The sequence below is a fragment of the Dromaius novaehollandiae genome, chromosome 2 (genome assembly GCF_036370855.1).
Source record: "Dromaius novaehollandiae isolate bDroNov1 chromosome 2, bDroNov1.hap1, whole genome shotgun sequence".
Taxonomy (NCBI): domain Eukaryota; kingdom Metazoa; phylum Chordata; class Aves; order Casuariiformes; family Dromaiidae; genus Dromaius; species Dromaius novaehollandiae.
In genome coordinates this window covers 72,325,137-72,347,180 of record NC_088099.1, presented here as the reverse complement: position 1 = coordinate 72,347,180, position 22,044 = coordinate 72,325,137, and the positions used below count along the sequence as shown (strand labels likewise).

The window sequence follows — 22,044 nt, the reverse complement described above, 5'->3', positions numbered from 1 at the left end:
AGAAGTCAACATTTATTTAATGTTTTACTAACAATTCTCTATGTGGATAATTTTACTTTAAAGAACAGAATGAAGTAATGAGGCTTACTTGGAAGAACGTGATGGGTCGTTGGTTAGTGGAGCTGAAACAAGGGTTACATTCTAACTTCTGCCTACCAGAAGTGCAAATGCTACTACCAAAGGGACATTGCACCTAAAAAAATTCTGGCAAAGATTGTTTGGCATCCACAACCCAGAAACCCCAGAGCTTGGTGGGGGCGGGTCACACAAATAACTGTTTCTCTATCCCTGTCTGAATGTGTGGCACTCTCTATCATTCTCCAAGGCTGAAACTACTGGCATCAATGAAAGTGCTGGTTTCAGGTGTTCTGTGTTTGCCTGCCTGTCTGTCTTTGCCATGTCTTCTGCTTCTGTCTGCCTACCACAGAGGAGGAGACTATGTTATGGCAGTTGCTAGTTTATTTCAGAATTAAGTAAGAGTACCTGGTCTCCAAAACTAGCATAGCTAGTTTATTCTATTCTGAAGACTTATGTCCGCACAGAGGCCTGATGGAATGTATCTGGTGAGTTATGTTATTATCACACTTTCCTTAAGGGTTATTCAGCTAGGCAGCTTGCACAAAGCATGGACAATTTACAGCCTGCCAATATCACTATATTTGTAAAGTATCCTGGAAGTGTGACTTGCTTTTTAGTCTTTAGCACATATCAGCAACTCATGTCAGGATCTGGCTCCCTAAAGATTATGGCAGTGACTACAGCTTTTAAGTAAATGGTCTCACACTTATATTTCTAGATGTAAGCTCCAATTTTGTGATAAATCAAAGCAGTTCATGCCCTTGTTCATGGAGGTCACAGCAAAGCTAAGGTAGATTTGCTTCATTTATAGTTATTGAGGTACCTCTTTTCTGAGTCTCTGTATTTTCTGCTATCTCCCCAGTGCACCAACACAATCAGTGGAAGCATTAGTCATAGAAGGTGCTTGCATGCAGGTATGCCAAGAGGAATCCCATCTTGCAGTAAGTCACATTTTTGTAAATACTGCACTCTTCCAAGTTGCCTCTTTTCATATTTGAAAAGATAAAATCAATTCCTATGTCATTTCCATGAACACATAGAGATTGTCTTGCACTTTGGAAAGCAAACAGGAGAGAAACGAAAGAGTATGGCATCAGTGGTATTTTATTCCCCTTTTTTTCCTTCCACTGCTCTTCTGTCCTATCCATTGCCCAGAGAAAAGAAAGTCTAGCTACATGCTTCAGAACAGAAAAACACCATTTGAAAGTGCAGGATTATGCCTAAGCTTGTATTTTAATTAAAAGAGGGGCAAAAAGACTCACAGACAGAAAAAACCCCAAATCTTTCTTTTAATAGGTCAAAATTATATTTCCTCAACAGATATAGGCTGTGCATGAAGTGCATAAATACCTATTTCTTATTACTGACGAATTTATATAAGGTACCTGAATGATTCTCTCTAAGGCACTTTTTTCTTTCAGGGTTGAAATACTATATGGCTTCTCTGAGGGAAAATTAATCTACAATTTTCTATAGAGTACCATGGGATAAAGTAAACAGTGCTTTAATATCTCTTCTGAAGGACATACTATAAAAATAAAAGTGACACATTTTTTACTTGTTTTGAGTGCACAATTTTTCACACCATAAGTAACTATGTAATTTATTGGAAATTACACATTTACTTTATTCATTAGTACTTGTAAAAAATAATTGAATTACTTTTAGCCTATTCTAGTTTTATGGAAAATGAAGAATGACTGGATTCAAACATTATTAACTTAATTAAGTAATTCTTTATGAGGCATTTATTTCTAGACTGCCAGGACTTTCAGCTGCAAATAAACCCCTTTGACCAGTGTAGAAATTAGTTCAGTGAAAGCACAGTGCTTCCCATTCTCACTTTATAACATTCATCTCATTAGATCATGCAAGATCTGTAATTCCCAATAATAGGCAGAGAACAAGAAGTAAAGGAGGAAGACAGGCATATGGAAAGAGAAAGAAAGAGAGAGTTTTCCTTTATCAGTAAGAAATATATCAGGCCAAAGTTAGGAAACAATAATGTAAAACAATATGAGTGTCAATTAGAGAAGATGAACATATTCTACCAGTGTGATAACAGCTCACTCTGCTGCTCTTCTTTCACTTCTTATTTATCGATGTGCTGTAACATAAAGGCTATTGGAAAGTACAGCAGTATACCACAAGGCAGTATGTTTCAGCCTTCCCTAAAAGGATTGACTGTGATCACATAGTTAATGCAACCCAGTGTTGGGGGAAAAATCAGACTACATTATGGAAAGCACAGGTGAGACAGCAGTTCCATAGGTGCTGTAAATCATGTGAAACAGAAGAAATTCACCCAATGATGCTTACAAAGCTGGCTGAAACCGTTTCAGGCCAGTAGCTTTTTTTGCTGAGACCTTGTGAAAATTTCAAGGGATGAGAAATTGGCAACATAGGTCTTTAGATACAAATAGGAGAAAGGAGAAGAACTAGGACATATAGGCTGCTTGCCGTAACTTCAGTTCCTAGAAAAAGCATTCAACAAATGATCAGACAAAGAATTTGCAAACACCTGAGTGATAATAGGGAGGAATAAACACCCAAGAGGGAGTTGTGAGGAGCAAATCATATCAAACCAATTGAATGATAGGTGAAAACCCTTGTGGAAAGCACAGAAGAAAGGGATTGTATATGTCTTTTGGTAAGACACTTTGCACTATAGTCTCATAAGAAAGCTGAGCAAATATGGCTTAGATTAGAAGTTGATGGGAAACCATACCCAGATTACAGTTGTTAGTGATTCGTCCTCAAAGTGGAAGACTGCAGTGAATGAGACTTCACAGAGATATGTCCTGGTTTTGAGCTTGTCACTCAAGAGTTGGGCAAAGGACTTGAGAGGATGAATATGAAATTTGTAGATAGGCTGAAATTTGAAGGAACTGTAAGTACATTGGTGGACAGGAGTAGACTAAGCAAAAGACCCTGACAAACTGAAAAAAATAAAGACACTGAATCAGCAAAGCACTGTGCTCAGGTAAGAGTAAATAATTGCACAAATACAGCCTGGCTAGGCAGCAGGACTGCAAAAGAGTGTCTGGGGGCTGGTAATGAACCCCAGCCTGAGTCAACAGTGTCGATGGTGTTGCAAAAAGACAACCAGCATGTTGGACTGTCAGGAAGGTAGCCTGCAGAACGTGTTACCTAATCCTTCTACTCTGCTCACTATTGGAACAGCCTCAGCTGGAGTACCCCGTTCAGTTTGGTGATGCCATGCTTTTAGAAAGTGGGAGATCAAATTAGTAGAGAAATGAGAAAGAAGAAAAAGTCTTTCTCTTAAAGTAACACAAGTACTATTCTCTCAGGAAGGTTGCAGAACCTCCATCGTGATTTTTCAGAAAGAGTTGGAGCAACTGTCTGTCATGAGTAGAGCTGATGCTGTGCAGGTTGAAGAATGAAATGACCATTTTAGGTTCCTCCTTTCCTACTTCCTATGACTTCTATAGGAACCGATGACCAAGTAAATTGATGGCTAATGAATCAGTAGATTTTACTTTATCATGACAATAAATCATGATTGCTGGAATCAGTGAACTAGTTATAGACAGTGAGGAAAAAAACCCTGAGGCCCAGTTAGTTTTTTGTGTTATACCACACTGATGAAAAGAAACCCTATGAAGGTAAAGAAACTACATGATCAGCCTTGAGTCCCACCCATAATGTCATATGCAAAAACTGCATTGTCATGTGTAAGTCTAATATTATAACACATCCTCTATTATCATAATAAGAGTTTGCAACTCTTTGCAGTTTCAAAAGAGGAGCTGTTTTTCAAAATCAACCCACAGTGTACTGAAAAAGAATGAAAAGAAGGTGAAAAATAAAAATGATTGCTATTGGTAGACATGTCTGTTATACAGCAGTCTGAGAAACATGAAATCATGAGTGTTCCAATGTTCCTCATTAGAGAACTTACAATAAGAAAAGAGCCGTTCCGTTTTATAATCATAATGTACCTGTGTAACAGTCTGCATGGATATGCAAACATTTCTTTAAAAATGCATTACAAAAATACATTGCAAAAATCAATGTGAGTGTTTAAACCCAACTAATCTTTTCTTGGTGAAATGAACTTGCTTAAGGCACGTCCCCTGATAAAACTTGATTCTGTAAATAAGTCTTAGGTGGACATGTAAGCTTAACAACCTGTGATTTCCCCTAACCAGAGCTCATAGACCTTGATAAAAATCTCTCTTAAAGTCTTACTCATCTTCAATCCCTGCTGCTATATAGTTGTTTTTGCAGAGTGCCTAGCATAGTTTCGTTTCCCATCTAGGAAGAACAGGATCTTAAACACATGCTGCTTAGAGTTGAGGATGTCTGGAGGCAAAGACATGGATCCATGGATTATTTTCTTTCTCTGTGCCTTTTCTTGCCCTCCTGTCAGTTATTGCAAGAGAGGTCCAACTCAAAAGCATGTTCCTGGATCTTTTTGTGCAGATTGTGTTACTAATATTCAAAGTTCTAAAGGATGATGGGTCAGGCCCAGCATCTTCAAACATTTTGGGAATCAACAGCAAGATGTGTTTCGTTTGGTTGATACAGGGCTTATATTTCTGCATCTGGAGGACCATGGACTGTTTGGACCATAACCAGACTTTATGATCGTATCCAGTATATAAATGAATTTCATGTTAGTCATTAGAATATTTTCTGAGAGTGGGCCATGTTTATCAGATATGTGTTTTTTAAATCTAAGTACTGGCTATAAGCAAACAATAGATCTGATAAAAGACATTGTAGCACTTCATTGAAATAAACCACTGGAATATTTGGACATGATTGTACATAACAGAGGTCATATGACAGTAGTATGCCCTCACCATTCCTGATTTCTTCATCACTGGGTTGCTGTCACAGGATCAGAGTTGTCTTTGTTGTACACATTCTACAACCATAAAATTTCAGCCTTGTATCTTTTCCCCATATTGCTAAAAACAAGGAAAATGCTACAGTGAATGGAGATGTGACAAGAAAAAGGTCATTAAATATCTTTCCTTCTTCCTTGTTTTCAGTTTATTGGGTGTTGATAGGAGACACTAAGGCAGAGAAAAGTGGAAAATGCTTACAGTATCACAGATCTAAAAGAGACCCTGCCTGTATTTTTCTGCCCCGTGCGCTTGTGTTTCTCCACATATTTCCCCAAGTGTGTCACGTAAGTGAAAGAAACAAATCTGCTGGAATTCTTTAGGTGAGGGCTATGAAGATAAAGGCATGGTTATCTTTAATAACATATTTGAATCATCTCATTTTTGTGTTTGTCCATCAACAGTATGTGTGTCATAAAAAAGCCTAACATAGTGAATAGAGGTGGGTTTCTTTGTCTAGGTGCACCAGATGTCGTCCAAGAGAACCGACATCCTTTGTCTGTCTCGTGTTGTGGCCAGGCTTCCCAGCAATCCAATCAATCTGCCTCCACGTGCCCTTCCTTATGCATTTTCCAAGGGCAAAATGAATAACATCATTACCTAATGATTGTGTCTGTAACATTTTAATGACATCATAACATTTCTTGTTCAATACAAAAGATCACTTTATGATGAATTCATCAATGGAAGCAGAATATTAAAAAAACAATAATTATGCATACTAGTCTGTGGAAATATTGCTCTGAGAGTATTAGATAGAATCTGCTTGCCAATATTGTATTAAATGATAGCTAGCAGAGAGTTCTCAAATATCATCAAGTTTTCATCTTTGTTAATATTGTGGGAATCAGAAAGATCTTGTCCTGTCTTTATGGGCCCAGGTTAAATGCTATAAGTATTTATAAATTAGACCTATACAGCCACCCAAACCACCACAATTTCTTGTCTCAGGCATTAACATTTCACTGATAATACTCATTTCATAAATCTTGGCATTGCTGTTAAATTATTCATATGGTGTTATATGAAAACATATGACAATTTTTTAAAATGTATTCGTCAAGCATCTTGCAATCAGCTAAGATGCCATTCTGCTGGTTATTTTTCTGAATCTTGCCATCTGAACGCCCTGAATAAATTTTATTTTATTCAATAAGTTTCAGTCTTGTTTCCAAGCATTTCTTTTATGATTTCTACAGCTTCACTTATATTGTATTACCCTTCTATTTTACTTTTTTCCTTGTCTTGATTTCCCTTTCTATCTGCCATGTGCTCTATTTTACCATTCTTGCAATCTATCATTTTAGCTTTGAAAAAGATATTCCCTATTATCTGATCTTCTCTGGATGTACTTAACTTTGTGACATTCTTCTTCTCTGAGTGACCTTTGTAATATAAACTTTCATTGATGCCTCCTCAAAGTGTATTCTGACAGCAATGGTTGGCACACTTTTGATTCTTAAATACAGGAACTACACTTCTTGATATTTTCATATCCATCTCTAATGCTTACATTTCAGCAATATGACTATTGCATAATATTGCTAAGTTACAGTATACTTTTTTTTTTTTTAAATCATACATTATTTCTTTGGTGTTGATCCAGAATGTGATGAAATACAGAGTGGATTTTCAATTGGGGAAATATTTCAAGGCCAATGAAGCAAATAAAAAGCAAATTCAATAATAGTAAGAATGTTAATGTGGAATTAAATTGCAAATATCTTTTTGTTATTTCCAGCACAGATCTCTTATGTGTGTATTGTAGCTATTCTCAACAATCAGAAATAATATGAAGCATGAAAATGACATGGATATTGAGAGGGACAATTAAGGTAACCCAAATAATCTTAACTCTGTCATCACATCACTTTGAAAATAGTAGTGAAACTTGAGAGAACTCTCACAGAATGCTACTAGAGTACATCCCATTAGTGACTGTAATACAGTGTTACTCCTTATATTAAAACTCTCTAAGACTGTATAAGATATGAGCTTGTTATAGTTTCTGCTTATACTTCTGGGTAAGCATTTTTGGGTGACCTTAAATGTCATTTCTACACTTCTGAATATGTTATTTTTTTGTAAGATGAAAACCAATTTTGGAAATTATATTCTTTTGAAACATTTGCAATTTTAAAACATGACATTTTAATTTTAAAAGGTATTTGGCTGGAGGAGATTCTTTCAACCTGCATTTAGGTTTTTCTGTATTTTTGCACTAGGATGTCATTAGGAGTGAATACTTCGTAATTTTGACCTGGAACTGTTCCATAACTCTTGAAAGTTAAAAAAGGATCTCTTTATTGAGTTCACTGAATTCACTGAATTAGGACATATGTTGGTAAAAAGAAAACATGCATAAAAATCATGATAGTCTAAAGATATGTCAAGATGCACTTTAATCTCTTTTATGATTTTTTTTCTGAAAGAACAGAAATTTCAGCCTGGACTTCCAGATGTTAATAGAGGTATGACAAATTGGCACCTTAGCTCAGAAAATCACCAAAGATTATCCTTACTTCGCAGTTTGTTATGATTCTGTTAAGTATGAAGTTAACATGAGTGAGACATAGGTTTATCTATTTTATTAAAAAGGATAATTGGGGAATGAAAAGAAAGATGCAAAAAAATATAACTGAAATTATTTTATTTTCCTATGATCTGAGCCTTGTGTGAAAATCCTAGGGAACATTTCAGTAATTTTCTTTAACAAAATCGTACAAATTAAAGAAAATTCAGCAAAATAATTTTAAGGGCTAGTTTTCAGAAAATGCTTTGAGTGTCCAATTCACGTGATATTCAAGGACCTGGTATTTAAAAAGTACTCAGAACCTCAGAACTGATCCACTGATTAGCTCTTTAAAATTTCTCTATATTGAGTTCTTTAAGATTTATTTAAGATTTCTCTATATTGACATAAGAAAACATAGGATATTCAAAATATCAAGTCAGAATAGAAATACTGGCAATGTGAAGGTGTATTGCTTTTTCTCCCTTTTTCACTAAATCCAGTTGGAGTTCTCCCTTTGACTTCAACTGACCCAATAAGTCATTTATTATTCCTGCAAACTCTTCTAGCAGGTTATAAATGAAGAACTGAAACTCAGTATAAATGTATCCACCCCTTTTTCTCATTTTTTATTATTTCTTTCTGATATGATTATCAGATTAAAATCTGATGCACTTATTTATTCAGACAACATCATTTAGTTCTACAGTGCTATTTACCTGAAAAATCTACAGAAAATGCTACTCTATATCTATAGAAATCTATAGAAAATAGATATAGATAGAAAATCTATAGAATCTATAGAAAATGCTACTCCTTTTTTTCATAAAACAGTGGTCTTGATGAATAATTAATTTCAATAATTGTTTTTTAATCACTGAGAAAGCACTTAAAAATATTTAATAAGTTCAGGAAGTTTTTAGGAAATGCAAAATGCAAGTGAAAAGTCTATCTTAACTAAAAACCCCAGCAACATTCATTTCCAGGAAAAGCCATTTTAGAGAAAAGACTCTTCTGAGTCAAAACATTGCAGTCTGTTATATTGAAATGACATAACTAGCATGCATACAATTTATTTTTCTTGACTATTCAACTTAGCAAACGAGATACTAAAAACAAAGCAACAAATTTCAGTTGATAAATAGTGGAAATATTTCATGAGCTTTTACTCAAATTTATACTCCTTTAAACTGCGTTCAGCTGGACAGTTTATGATAACTGAATATAGGAATGCTTTTGAAACTCTTACCCTAAAATTTTCAGGTCAAAATCAACGCGCCTGAGATAAATTGGAATGCAATATCCCATGCAAAGTTCTTATTTTTTAAATTGATTGCCACTAAACAAATTACAAAAATATGCCAAGTTAAAAAGAAAATCCACATTCAATTACTCCTTTCTGAACCTAAACAAACTCTCTTTTTAATGGAAAAGAATGATTCCCTCCATTTCAGAAACTGCTTGGGGAAAAAATGCCATAACTGGATAGCAAAGGAAATTACTCTGGGCAAACAAAATGGACCTTTTTGGCCTTAAAATGAGCAAATATATTAAAAATGCCTTATAATCCAGCTCCTAACTCAACCCTTTTGCAAATCTATGGGCAAAATATGATGTTTCATCTTTCCCAGAAGGTAAGAAATCCTGCTTTAGGTATTCAGGGAAATCAGGTAAAAGCAAGAAAGAATACTCTCATGGCAGAATTTTCATTTTATAACCTAAGAAATAAGAACATAAGAATTACCCTATTAGGTCAGACCAAATGTCCATGTAGCTCAGTACTGCATCTTCAGCAGTGGCTAGTATAGGGCATTTAAGTTCTCTTTTTAAACTTTGACCCTCTGTTCACTTCATAGATTACATATCAAGTGTCATGTTTCTGTTCCCTTTGGAAAAAAAAGTTTATATATTTTTTAATTTGTATTTCTTTATTACTTTTATGCTTTTAGGAAGTTATTCCTGAAATTGTTTTGATGTGCCTTATTGTGATTTTATATTTAATTTGTCACAATTTATGCTTTTAAAAATTTTCCTCACTTGGATATGACTAAAGAGGATACTTTTTTTTACGCTTGCCATTGTCTCGGTTACCCTTTCTGCCCAACCACACTGTGGAGCATGTGATAAATATGTTTTAAGGTGAAAGTCTAATTCTGTTGTGAGCGTCTAATACATTCTCTTTAAAAATTCTTCATACCACTTGTAGACATTTTATCCTTTTTGCTGTTTCTTTTAATACCATATTAACTAGCTGCCTTGTGTTTGGTGAACTTAAATTCTTCTGCTGGTCTTAGATGCAGCAGGAAAAAGATTCAGGCACATGCACAGTGCTAGTAAGCTAATATCATCACTTCTAAGTATCCCCAGAAAAATATCCCCAGAAATCCCCACTTTTAACTATTCCCAGAAGACTGTTGTCCTCACTGCGATTTGCAGGACACTAACATGCTTTTTGTTTGACACACTAAGAAGCAGACAAACTTACTACACGTTGGTTTCAGCTTCCATTTGGCCTAAGTGGCCAGTAAAAATGTTCCAAAAACTCAGTCTTTACTTATTCACTGATTTTTTTTTTTACTTTAAAATCACTATACTTAGTCCTCAGAATGATGGCAAAAGAATTTTATCACAGACAATGGTAACAGACTCCTGAAAGTGGAAAGAAAAAGCCAGGCCAAGGATAGGGTTAGGTCTTGCCTCTTAGCCTTTGCTCCAAAGGCTATGCTCCATGAGCCATGTAAAAAAGATTTATGTCACTCTTCCAGGATTCCCTGAAGAATGCTGTCTACCTTGGTTACAATATAAGCTGAAGACCAGAGATTCCCTTTAAAAACAAAAGCCTCTGCTCTGCCTAACACACTGCTTAAGGTAAACACATATGAAGATGGGATGTATCAAAATGTTGCAAGACGGAATAAAAAAGAGTGGGCCTTCCCTAGTTTCTGGTCTTCCTAATAACTTTACAGATGCCAGTTAAAGTTAAAGATTTCAGTTAAAGTGTTGAAATTGTGCTCCTTCAGCGTGCAACCCTACAGGCAGCTGTGGATTTGTATCAAGATACAGGGAACAACATGGGTCGGCCTGGTTTTTATTTAGGGTGAGCTGGGAGTTGAGTGTTTTAGTGAGTTCCGCTCCTAGATCCCTTTCTATCATCTGAAGCGTTAAAGCAGAAAAAAAGAATCAGAACAAGCAAATTCATGGTGATCAAAATAAGACAGAATATGTGTGAATATCCCTATCTACTTTGTTTTGATGCATTTAATTAAGAGCTTAGTTTAAGAAAATTCATAAGGAAACGGCAGGGCTGTGGCTGCTAGGGCTCCTGGTATGTTCCCTTTTAAGTTCTAAGTCAGTAGAATTTTGTTCTGCTTGGTCGCGTTGATGACTAGCTGTTGTAGAAAATTTAATGGCGATGTCTTATGCAAATAGTGTGCTCTACAAGGAAAACAAATAAAAATGAGGAAATGTACACATTGTACCTTTGAAAGGTTGCAAGCAGTGGCGCAGAAGACTTGGGTTACAATAACATCTGAAATGAGCCTGGGAGTGGGAACGTAGCAAGGCTTGTTTCAAAGGGGAACCAGTTCACTAAACACTAGAGTGATTTAATGCACCATCAATTATTTCCTGCTTGTCAGTTAAACAGGCTCCACATATGCATGGCAGGTCCATGAGTGCAAAGAGGCGGTAGAAAGCATGATTTATTGGCTGGGGCAAACACCTGCGAATTAAGCAGCTCAGAAATTAGGCACAAGTAGCATATTAGTTCAGCTAATCAGGCACAGTTGAGTATTTCAGTTTCTTGATTTGCCCATAAATAAGCCTGTATGTGGCTGCCCTAGGGCGTTCTGGTGATTAACAGCCTTGGCCTACAGTAAAGTGTGCAATCCAAACAATTTAGTGGGGTCTGCAGGTGTACATTTTAAGCTTGTTGCTTATAAGGCTGGTACATTCAGTAGGTAGAAAGTTCCTGGTATCTGGATGTCTTGTTCATATGTTTATCACACCATTAAATGATCAATTTGCTTTTCATTCATTTACCACAGCCTGGTAACATTAATGAGTTTTAAACTATCAGGCACTGATGCACAACTGTGAAACCCAGTTGTCTTCTTTGTCTTAATTGGATGCCCAAAAAGCAAGAATGCCCTTCTTTGTGATGCACTCTTGTATCTCACACTGCAGTTGTTGACTTTCATCATAGCTGAAATCACAAGTTGCTACTTGATTATTTCAAGATCCCTGGTTAGCTGAGCCTACTTGTTGAGTGCAGATGTAAAAAGAGTTGTGCTGAGGAACATATAAACAGTAAATAGAAATCTGCTGTTTTATTTTTGCAGTCTGAAACTCTGAAACAAAGATAGAAATGCTTAATCAGCACATACTGACACCTTAAGCACTTATATTGGGGAAGGCCTGAACGTCTTCTGAAACACCGTCTGCGAACTATTATAAAGCTCAGCAGTAGCTGTATCAACTTTCTTTTAAAAAAATGTCTCCTGTGAGAAAGAAAAAGAGGAAACAAATCCCCTAAATAAGCATACTAGTCACCGGGAGTGCTCATAGTAGCCTACTAATTCTTCACCTCCAAAAAAAAACATGAGGAGATGGATGAGGGTGAAAATGAATGACTATAGGAAAAATATGTGATATAGCATTGCTTTTGAGGGAATGGGCTTGTGCAACTCCAGAGCCAGGGACATTTTTGTATAAAAAAGGCTGGGAATTTTTAGGAAGGAGACACATAAGAGGGATTGCAATAAATGTATGACTGAGCTGAGGGACCTGGCTGATGTCATTGCAAGGCCATTCTCAATCATCTTGGAAAGGTCATGGCGATCAGGAGAGGTGTCTGAGGGCTGGAAGAAAGCAGGTGTCACTCCCGTCTTCGAAAAGGGCAAGAAGGAGGACCCAGGGAACTACAGGCCAGTCAGCCTCACCTCAATCCCTGGAAAAGTGATGGAGCAGCTCATCCCGCATACAAGCATAGGAAGGATAAGAAGGTGATCTGGAGTAGTCCGCATGAATTCACCGAGGCGAAATCATGCTTAACCAACCTGATAGCCTTCTTTGATGGAATGACTAGCTGGGCAGAGGAGGAGAGAGCGGTGCATGCTGTCTGCCTTGACTTCAGGAAGGCTTTTGATGCTGTCTCCCATAACATCCTCATAGCCAAACTGAGGCAGTGCAGGCTAGATGTCCACCTTGGACAGTGAGATGGATTGAGAGCTGGCTCAGTGGCTGAGCTCAGAGGATTGTGGTCAATGGTGCAAAGTCTAGTGCGAGGCCTGTAGTCAGCGATGTCCCCCAGGGGTCAATATTGGGTCCAGTATTGTTCAACTTAGTCGCAAATGATCTGGATGAAGGGGCAGAGTGCAACCTCAGCAAGTTTGCTGATGATACAAAACTGGGAGGAGTGGCTGATATACCAGAGGGCTGTGCTGCCATTCCGAGGGACCTTGACAGGCTGGAGAAACGGTCAGAAGGGAACCTCATGAAGCTCAGCAAAGGCAAGTGCAGAGTCCTGCACTGAGGGAGAAATGACCCCATGCACCAGTACAGGCTGAGGGAGGACCTGCTGGAGAGCAGCCCTGCAGAGAAGGACCTGGGAGTCCTGGTAGACACCAAAGTGAACATGCGCCAGCAATGTGCCCTTGCAGCAAAGGCGGCAAATGGCATCCTGGGCTGCATTAGGAAGGACGTTGCCAGCAGGTCGAGGGAGGTGGTCCTTGCCCTCTGCTCAGCGCTGGCGAGACCACAGCTGGAGTGCTGTGTCCAGTGCTGGCTCTGCAGTACAAGAGAGAGATGGACATGCTGGAGCGAGTCCAGCAAAGGGCTACTGAGATGCTGAAGGGACTGGAGCGTCTCTCCTATGAGGAAAGGCTGAGAGAGCTGGGCCTGTTCAGCCTGCAGAAGAGAAGACTGAAGGGGGGGATCTTATCAATGTGTATAAATATCTGAAGGGAGGGTGTCAAGATGATGGGGCCAGGCTTTTATCAGCAGTGCCCAGTGACAGGATGAGAGGCAATGAGTGCAAACTGAAACATGAGAAGTTCTGCCTGACTATAAGAAAACTTTACTTCAAGGAATATATTATCTCTTGTTTCATATTTAATACTAATTACAAAGCCTAGACCCCTAATTTTTATTCCATGCTTGTTTCTTCCTCAGTCAGTTTACTTCCCTTTACACCATGTTGTACTGATTATTGCTGGGATACATGACACATTGGAACACTGACCTGATCTGGAATGCCTTTGTTCTCTGGGTCAAGGGGGTTTCTCCTTGCTGTGCTTGTCTAAGAAAGATTTATTGGAGGCACTATTTTGCTTATATTTATAGACTGGAGACATTGAGGCCCAGATACTTAAAACTACTTAGGTACCTGTTTGTGTCTTTAGATACCCAGCTCTGTTCTCAACACTGTTGCTCTGATGTTGCACAGAGAGATAGAAGGCTCTGAAGAAGTCTGCTGTTTTCTTGTCGAAATAAAGAAAGGAATTGTTATCTTTAGCCCACTATCCCACTCATCTGCTATAAGCTGACTCCCATATCATAGGAGTAGCTGGATAATGTCCACTTATGAACATCCACAGTTTAGAACCTTTTGCATTAAAGTAAACCCACATCTATTTAATATATAACCATGTCAGGTCATCAGCTGTGGCTTTTGATTCATGATCCTTGTCAAATGTAGTACAAGCAGCTGAGAAGTTGCTTCTACCATTTGGCTACACCCATATTATCTTTGTCATCTGCTTCAGAGACTGATCCCACTTCCCTAGTAAGTTCCTCGCAGGTGGTTGGCATCCATATTGCTCACACCTAACTCTTCCAGGAGTGGTTTGACTGCATCCACACTACATAACTCATTAGTAGTCTGTCATTTAGTACCTGCTTCATAGGTATTTTCATCTACTTGTGCATAGGCCTCTCTAACATACTGTATATGCTGCTCACAGCAGTTGTCTGTTTTGCCACATCATGCCACTTCTCACCTTAATGGATGCCATTTTTTGATTTTTAGCTTGGGGTAGTACAGTTCATACTACCCTGATGGGTTCCCCTAGATGTGCACAGAGAACATATCACAGTCTTTTCACTTTCCCAGTCTATGTCCCACATCTAGGATTGCTAGAAACCCTTGCCAAGGCTGCTGCTTCTCCTTGGTCCACAGTGTTTTTCCTTGTTGGGACAGCCCAATCAGAGGATTGTATGGCTGGCCTATCAGGGGAACAGGCTCTCAGAGTGAAACAGAGAGTAATTAAACCAACAGTTTAAGCGCACCCTCTGTATTCTTTTATTCTTTTCTGTATTCAGTTAAAGCAGAAATAACATGGGACAAAATGTTTCTGCTGGTTGACATGCAAGACTGCTTGCCTTGGAATAACTTCCAAAATTTACTTTTCCCTAGTGCATTTTATTTAACATGGTGTCATCTTCATATCAGCATATTTTAAACTCCTCATGTATACAATAATAGAGGTACAGAATTAAAAACAGAAGAGAAGATAACAGAAATAATAGATGTAGTTGAGAACTTCACAATGTTGCCATATACCATAACGACATTTAGAAGAGTTACAAGGTCACTGTGAGAGAAAACACTCCATATTGTTTATGGGTATTGATAACAATAAAAAATGATTAGAATATAATGCATAATCTGGAATGGAAAGATTGTTGTGCAGGGACAGAACTGGATCTATTAAGATCCTTCAGATGCATCACAGGATTTCAGACTCTCTCTTTGGAAAAGTTAAAGTAACATTTGAAGTTGTATCTACAATTTTGAAAAGTGTATAGTATCATCAGATTACCAAAATGTCAGAGCTCGTTATAAAACAGTCTTTGTCTTTTGGTAAAGGGGATGTTAATTTTCAAGTACAGCAAACTGAAAATGGCTACATAAAATCAAGCACAGGTTAAAAAAAGCAGATTTATTGTGAGAACTCTGAAATGATATCTAGATGATCCCCTGAGCAGCCTCTGAGATGTCTAAGATGATAATATAGTAACAACATTTGGGAAGTATTTCTAGTTTTACACTTAGCCTTTTGGCAGGAATTTATTAAGACAGAATAAGCCTGTGACTTTTCAATTCCAAGTACGATTTGTTTCTCTAATATATCTGTAGGAGTAATGTGTGATGGAATTTTTCCTTTTCTGGGCCCAGTAGTTGTGGGTGATGATGTGCTATAATAGGTTCTCACAGGCCATATCTCAACAAGATAAAACACAACACATGTACATCTGTGGCCCAATGTCAATGCCTTAAATGTACATCAGAAATGCATTAAATCTGCTGATTGCTATTTTGTTTGTACAGCTTGTTGGTTCAGAATTTCCTCTGTAATGTACCCTGCTGATTGCCTTGAATTATTGGCATATTCTTGGTAGAACAAGCACACCTTGTTCGGAAATACAGCATTACAGATGTGGCTTGAACCTTTTCTTTTATTAGTAGAAACAGATGAAACGTTCTTAAAGTTATTCCAATATGCTTCCTGAAAGCATATATCTCAAAATCAACTGTGTCCAGCAGTGCTTTTGACCAAAACTAACGGTGCATGATATTGCATCAGAAATTTACCCACACAGGTGTGGGTGGGTGGGTGGGTGGGTGTGTACGTACTATATATAATCACATAATGATGTAGAAAATAAAGTATTATGGACAGCTGTGGGAAATGGTGCATCAGAAGATATTGGTATTCCTTCTGGGCCACATTCTCAGGTGGTTTAAAGCTGTGCATCTCCAGTTAGCTCCATCACCTCATATATGAGGACTTTCTGTTTGAAAAAAAGGAATATTTTAGAAGGTATCATGAGCCGAGCATTAATGGGAACCACAATGTTTGATAAAAATTACACATATATATATACACACACACGTATACACATATACATATATACTGGATTCTGAAGTGAATGAAAGAAAAAAATGGCACTATACTGCAGATGCCTAGGGATAGATGTCACTTAGCAAAGGAATATGGGTAAGGGAAAGGAGGCATTCATATGAGTCTTCTATTAGGTCAGCATGTGACAGCTCCACTTTGAACTGGTCCCTGTGATGGAGTATACAAGTTCACAGCTGTCCATGAGATGTAGTTACAGCAACCAGCTAATAAAGGGAAAGTAAAGAGCCCAACAACAATTGAAGCAGTGGAAAACACACCTGACAGCCTAAATCTAGAAAACCTGAAGCTGGTTAATTTAACAGATGATATGATGACAATGTGTAACTCCCTGCATAAGAACTACAAATTGGAGTATCAACTCTCTCCAGACTAGAAGACCAAAACAGAAAAAGTTCTAGTAGCTGCAGACAGATAAATTCCAATTTAGAGGTTGAGTAGCTATTTTACCAGTGAAAGAAATAACTAATTTCCAAAGTGCTGGAATTCCTACTTCAATGCTTTTTCTAAAATGCATTGATCCAGTGGAGTTCTATACTGTGTATTACAGGGAGGTCAGCCTAAATAGTCACAGGATCTCTTTTATTCATGAGCCATTTGCGATGGATTGACGAAAATACAGTTCATGGAGGAGAGATGATGATGTCAAATTCATAGGAGTTACAGACGTAGTTTTTGATGCATCTCTATGTGTGCGTCACTGAGATTGCAGGCACAGAAAAAAGTCCTTGATTATTGCGTTTGAGCTGTCTAGAAAAACCTCGGTGGACTGGAGAAGTATTTCTGTGAAAGTGAATATGCTTCCCAAATGATATATTATCTTGAAACTTCATCTCAGAGAAGAAAGCAAAAAAAAAAGTGTTGAAATATCTATTTCAATATTCTTTAGAAATGCATTTAGAAATCCAGTAGAAAATAAGAATTTTGTTTCTCAGGGAATGTTGAAAATCTGAGGTTTTGTTTCACTCCAAACTGGAATAAAAACATATGCCAGAACTACTCACCAGGGAAATTCTTCCCATTCTCTACCTTCTTTCCTTTTGCATTATATTCTGATGGATACTTTCCCTACATATCTTTTTATATTGTTATATCTATACTATCTTTAATTATATAAAATATATATTGTATGTAACTATATTTACCTGCTTTGGTATTAAGACTTTAACACTAGAGTATCAGCACTATGTTACAGATCATAAGGGGTTTTTTTTGTATATACTTTGGGTATATACTCTAGTATTTTTTCTTGGGTGGTAATACAGCAATTTGAACATTTGCTCAGCCTCATTCATCATCAGCTGTTACTGAATATTGATGACTATATTATGTAATGGTGAATAGGATACAGGAATTCACTATTCATTGAGGTTAACATAGGAATCATTTGCCTTCTGTTAAAAACAATCACCCAAAGAAATGAAAACCAAATATTCTCTAGGTCTTTAGCTTCTAAAGGTATCAATGTCTTATGTCAAATTGATAGTGTTATGATGGATTATTCTCTGAAAGAAACAGCTTTTGTTTATATTGCTCTAGTGAGACTCAGCTGAAAGATAATGTTGTAGAAAAAATGAGATAGAATTGTAAATCATGGCCCAGTATATTATACATTAATTTTATACTAAGATTTTACACAAAGTAATTTAACATTTGTTTTATTTTTTGTTCTTTGAAAAAGTAACCCATATAAAGTGAAAGCAGTGCATTTCTGTGTTTGTAACAAATATATATTATAGTCCAATTTCTTTTTACAAAATGAAATCAAATGCACTGTAAATGTAAATGATGCAATGACGTGTATTTACTTGTTTTGTAGGTAAAAATATCACTAGTGAAGTACTAAAGGTAATATGGGAAGTGAATAACAGTGCTTAAAAGTGGCCACAAGGTGTTACGGGTAAATTAATAATGATTGGTTTAAAACTGCTGAGGAAAAGTGTAAAGCCATTGCTGTATTGTGAAGCAGGTATGTAGTTTTTGAAAACTGGCTATTTATGTAGATGCTTGGGTGCAAGCCAAACCCCAAAATTATGGCGATCATAACAGAAGTAACTTACTGTTGCTTAGGAAGCTGGGCCACTAGATAATTTACTGAATTCCTCCGACCTTTAATTCTGTAATCTGCGAGTCTTTTTCATTGTGCACCTACTTGCTCATTATACTTTCCTATTTGTTATTGCCATTTTACCAGTTCTGCTTCCAAAATATTCCTCATCCCCTTGATCAGTTCAGTCTATCCCATGTAACTGTAGCTGAAATAGATTGAGAGAGAGAGAGAGTGTGTGTGTGTGTGTGTGTGTGTGTGTGTCTATTGTGTAAGTACAAGCATGTACACTGAGGTGTTAGAATCCAAGTAGCAGAGAATATCAGCAGCTAGTCCAGAAGTAATTGTTCTTAATGCTGATAGTGTCATATTTAAAAATATGCTGTGATTATTTATTTTACATCCTACATTGGATTGAGGCTACAGTGCATTTTATTGCTAAAAGTTTAATACCTTTTCAACTTCAAAAGTACACTCTCAGTCTTTTCCATACAATCACAGAGTGTGATTTCAATAGAATAAATTCACTTTCATAATCCATTCAACACCTGATTAATCCAGGCTACAGTGATATGGTTAACTTATTCTTGTCTTACAGTTCATAAACTGTGCTGTACATAATAGTGTGAACCATTTCTGATTATTCAGTAGGTCTTATGTAGGGCTTCAGTAGAGACTTGGTTTTCAATAAAAATGCTTGTAATCTAGTTTATTTGGAAAAATTAGTATACTTCTTGGAACTGTCATCATACATGGAATAAAATGGAATTTGAGAGCAAGTTTTTTAGCATTCCTAGAAAAAGTCAAAACCAGTTATGAGAAACCTATTGTGTTGCCACCGTTTTTAAATGATGCTTCAGAAGCTTTTATATATATTTCTAAGTGGGTGGAGTTTATGACTCAGAGCACTGTTTGGGGCTGTCTTCAGCAGTGCTTCATTATTGTGGAAAAAAAAAAAAAGAAAAGTCCTTTCTATTCAAAATGTCATTGGTAAATATATCCTTGCCCCTAAATTACAGAGAACTAGTACTGGAAAATGCAGTGACACAGTATAGTAGCATGTTTTAGCATTTTAAAGCAGACTATGAAAGTAGTTCTTTTGTTTGTTTTTTCTTCTCAGTTAAGGCTAAACTAGAATGAATGCTTTGGAAAGCCCCTCAGGGATTTTTCTTGAAATGACTGAGAAGAGGATAGAGAATAACATGTAAGAAGACTGTTACAGAAGGGAAAATGGAAAAATAGCTGAAAAATTACCAAATAAGATGGTCAGAAAATGGTGATATGGTACCAGTATTAAAGAAGAAAGAGAGGAAAATCTTCAAGAGACAACTCTGATCTGTAATGTTGCAGATGAAACACTGATGTAGTGCTTATATCTTCCTTGTGCAAAGTCTACTTTGAGCTGACCCAACAATTCTGTTTGCAGCAAATTTTGATGTTTCAAAATTATTACCCTGGAGCTATTGCTGGAGAAGTAACACAGTCATTAGGCAGAAACAAAACTTTCCCATCATTTTGACATCCTGGCCTGGGATGTGTGAGGCCTAGATTCAGATTTTGCTTGTTTTGGAGCAGTTTTCATCATAAACCACTACAACTCAGAGTAGAGACTAGAAATTGAATCTTGCTGATATGTCACTTTCCTGTAGGTGAACTTCCCAAGAATGAGTCAGCAGAACATGCCACTTGAGTTTCCCCACCATTAAATTACAGTCTTTGCCTTTTCCTCTGCCTTTTCCAGTGACTTTGAAATGAAGTTCTGATGAACATGTTCTGAATAGTTCTAAAACTGAATTTATGTAGGGCAGAATCATTTGGTCATTAACACCCTGCTTGTCCCCCTCTTATTATTAGGTTTATATCTATGACAATCCCCTACAAATAAAACTATGTTCACAGAATATTTTGCTGAGCTGGCTGATATTTATACTAATTACATATGTATAAATGTAATTGTATTCCTAGTATCCAGATTACCTTGGTAGGCAAATTTTTGGGGCAAATCAGGACTTCTAGGTGAGTTAAATGCAACCTGAAAACAGGAGAGCAGAAAGCTGGAAAGCATGGTCAGTGATTACGATCAAAGACTGGTAATTGGTAACTCTGGTTATAACTGTAATAGCATCATTTCCAGAATACCTCATGTGTTACTGAAATGATACTGTCTGATATAAACATCCTTCCTCCTCCTGCAAAAAACTAGCCTTGTCTTTTACTAACAGCTGAAGGCATATTGCATGAAACAATGTCATTGATAAGAATCTCCCTGTGGTATTTTTGATATATGATAGCACTCCAAATATAGGGTCAGTTTCCAAGAGATGATGACTTTCCTTCTATATTTGAAGTACGGTCAGAAGTAAACCAAAACTGAACTGAATGCACACACAGACCACATGAATTGTCGCTTTTGGAAGGGCTGCTTTGCTCTTCTTTGGAAGCCAGTCATTTCACCTGCTGTCTGCATTTGCAGCGATACACAATGTGGGTTAGTAGGAGTGCTCTGCAACCCATATTCCTAAAAGTAATGAAGAAGTAATATCAGCCAATCTGTGGCATTTCTCTGAATCCACTTTACACAAAGAATAAAACAAACAGTATTTTTTTCATAACTTACTGAAACGCCTGCCATATAATGAAAATAAAATGAAATACATTAATCTGTAATAAAGTCAATGCACTGAATTGAATATAGAGAAAATGTAATTATTTTGTAGTGTGTAGAAGTGGATAATAAGTGAAAATAGATGCTAAATTTATGAAGTATAAAAACAGGCAGGTATATAAGGTATATGTTGTTCAGCAGTCAGGCAGCCTATATTTTTGTAAATTTTGGGGAAGTCATTCTCAATGGATTGAATGTCAGCTTTAGTAATTGAGATAATAGAAGTATGTAATCAATAAAAAACTTATAAGTAAGAGATGGCAACACTTTATCTTAAACTGTAATAACAGAATAGTAGTTGTTTGAAGAGTTGTATTATTCACTGCAAATAATAAGTATAGTCAAATTTTGCTCATTTTGGTTTGCAAACAATTCATGAAATGTATCTGATGTCTAAAATATAATATTTATTCAGAAATATTTTGCCTTAACATATTTCAGGGTTATTTATGGACAAAACATTCTGAACTTTACATGTCTTCTACACGTTGTTATGTTGTTTTGAATACCTATTTTTTTTTGTTTATGAAGAAGAACAAAACTAACAAACAGGGGACAATGTCATTCTGGTGAACAAGGTGTTGATAAATAGCTGTTTGTACTAAAGCTCATGGAAATTATAAGCCTCCAAAATTCATAGCTAGTGGTCATGCAGACCTGTGCAAACAGCAAATTTTACACCTTCATTCTGTCACAGTGAAAGAAAAGCTCCCTCTTCTGCAGAGCTTCATATTTGTATGCCAAGAAAAAAGTACTCATGATGAAAAGTCAGTTGAAATGGAGTGTATATATAATGTTAAAAATGTAATTCCATTGGCTTCCATTATTATTCTTTAAATTGATTTATGAGACTTTTTAAATCTCAAAGCACTCCATGAATTACGAATTGTGGCTCTTAGCTGAAGTCCTGTAAGCAGACCCTATATTACCACATAAGGAAAACCAAT

The 22,044-nt window shown here is 36.8% G+C and overlaps 1 long non-coding RNA gene across 2 annotated transcripts in view; it reads left to right on the top strand.

Moving 5' to 3' along the window:
- The first annotated feature begins 317 nt into the window (after positions 1-317).
- Positions 318-22,044, top strand: part of LOC135327315 (uncharacterized) — a 152,472-nt gene continuing 130,745 nt past the window's right edge. For both annotated transcript variants that reach the window (XR_010387421.1, XR_010387422.1), the window contains exons 1-2: positions 318-563; positions 941-1,019. This is a non-coding gene — a long non-coding RNA (uncharacterized LOC135327315). The remainder of the gene's footprint in view (positions 564-940; positions 1,020-22,044) is intronic.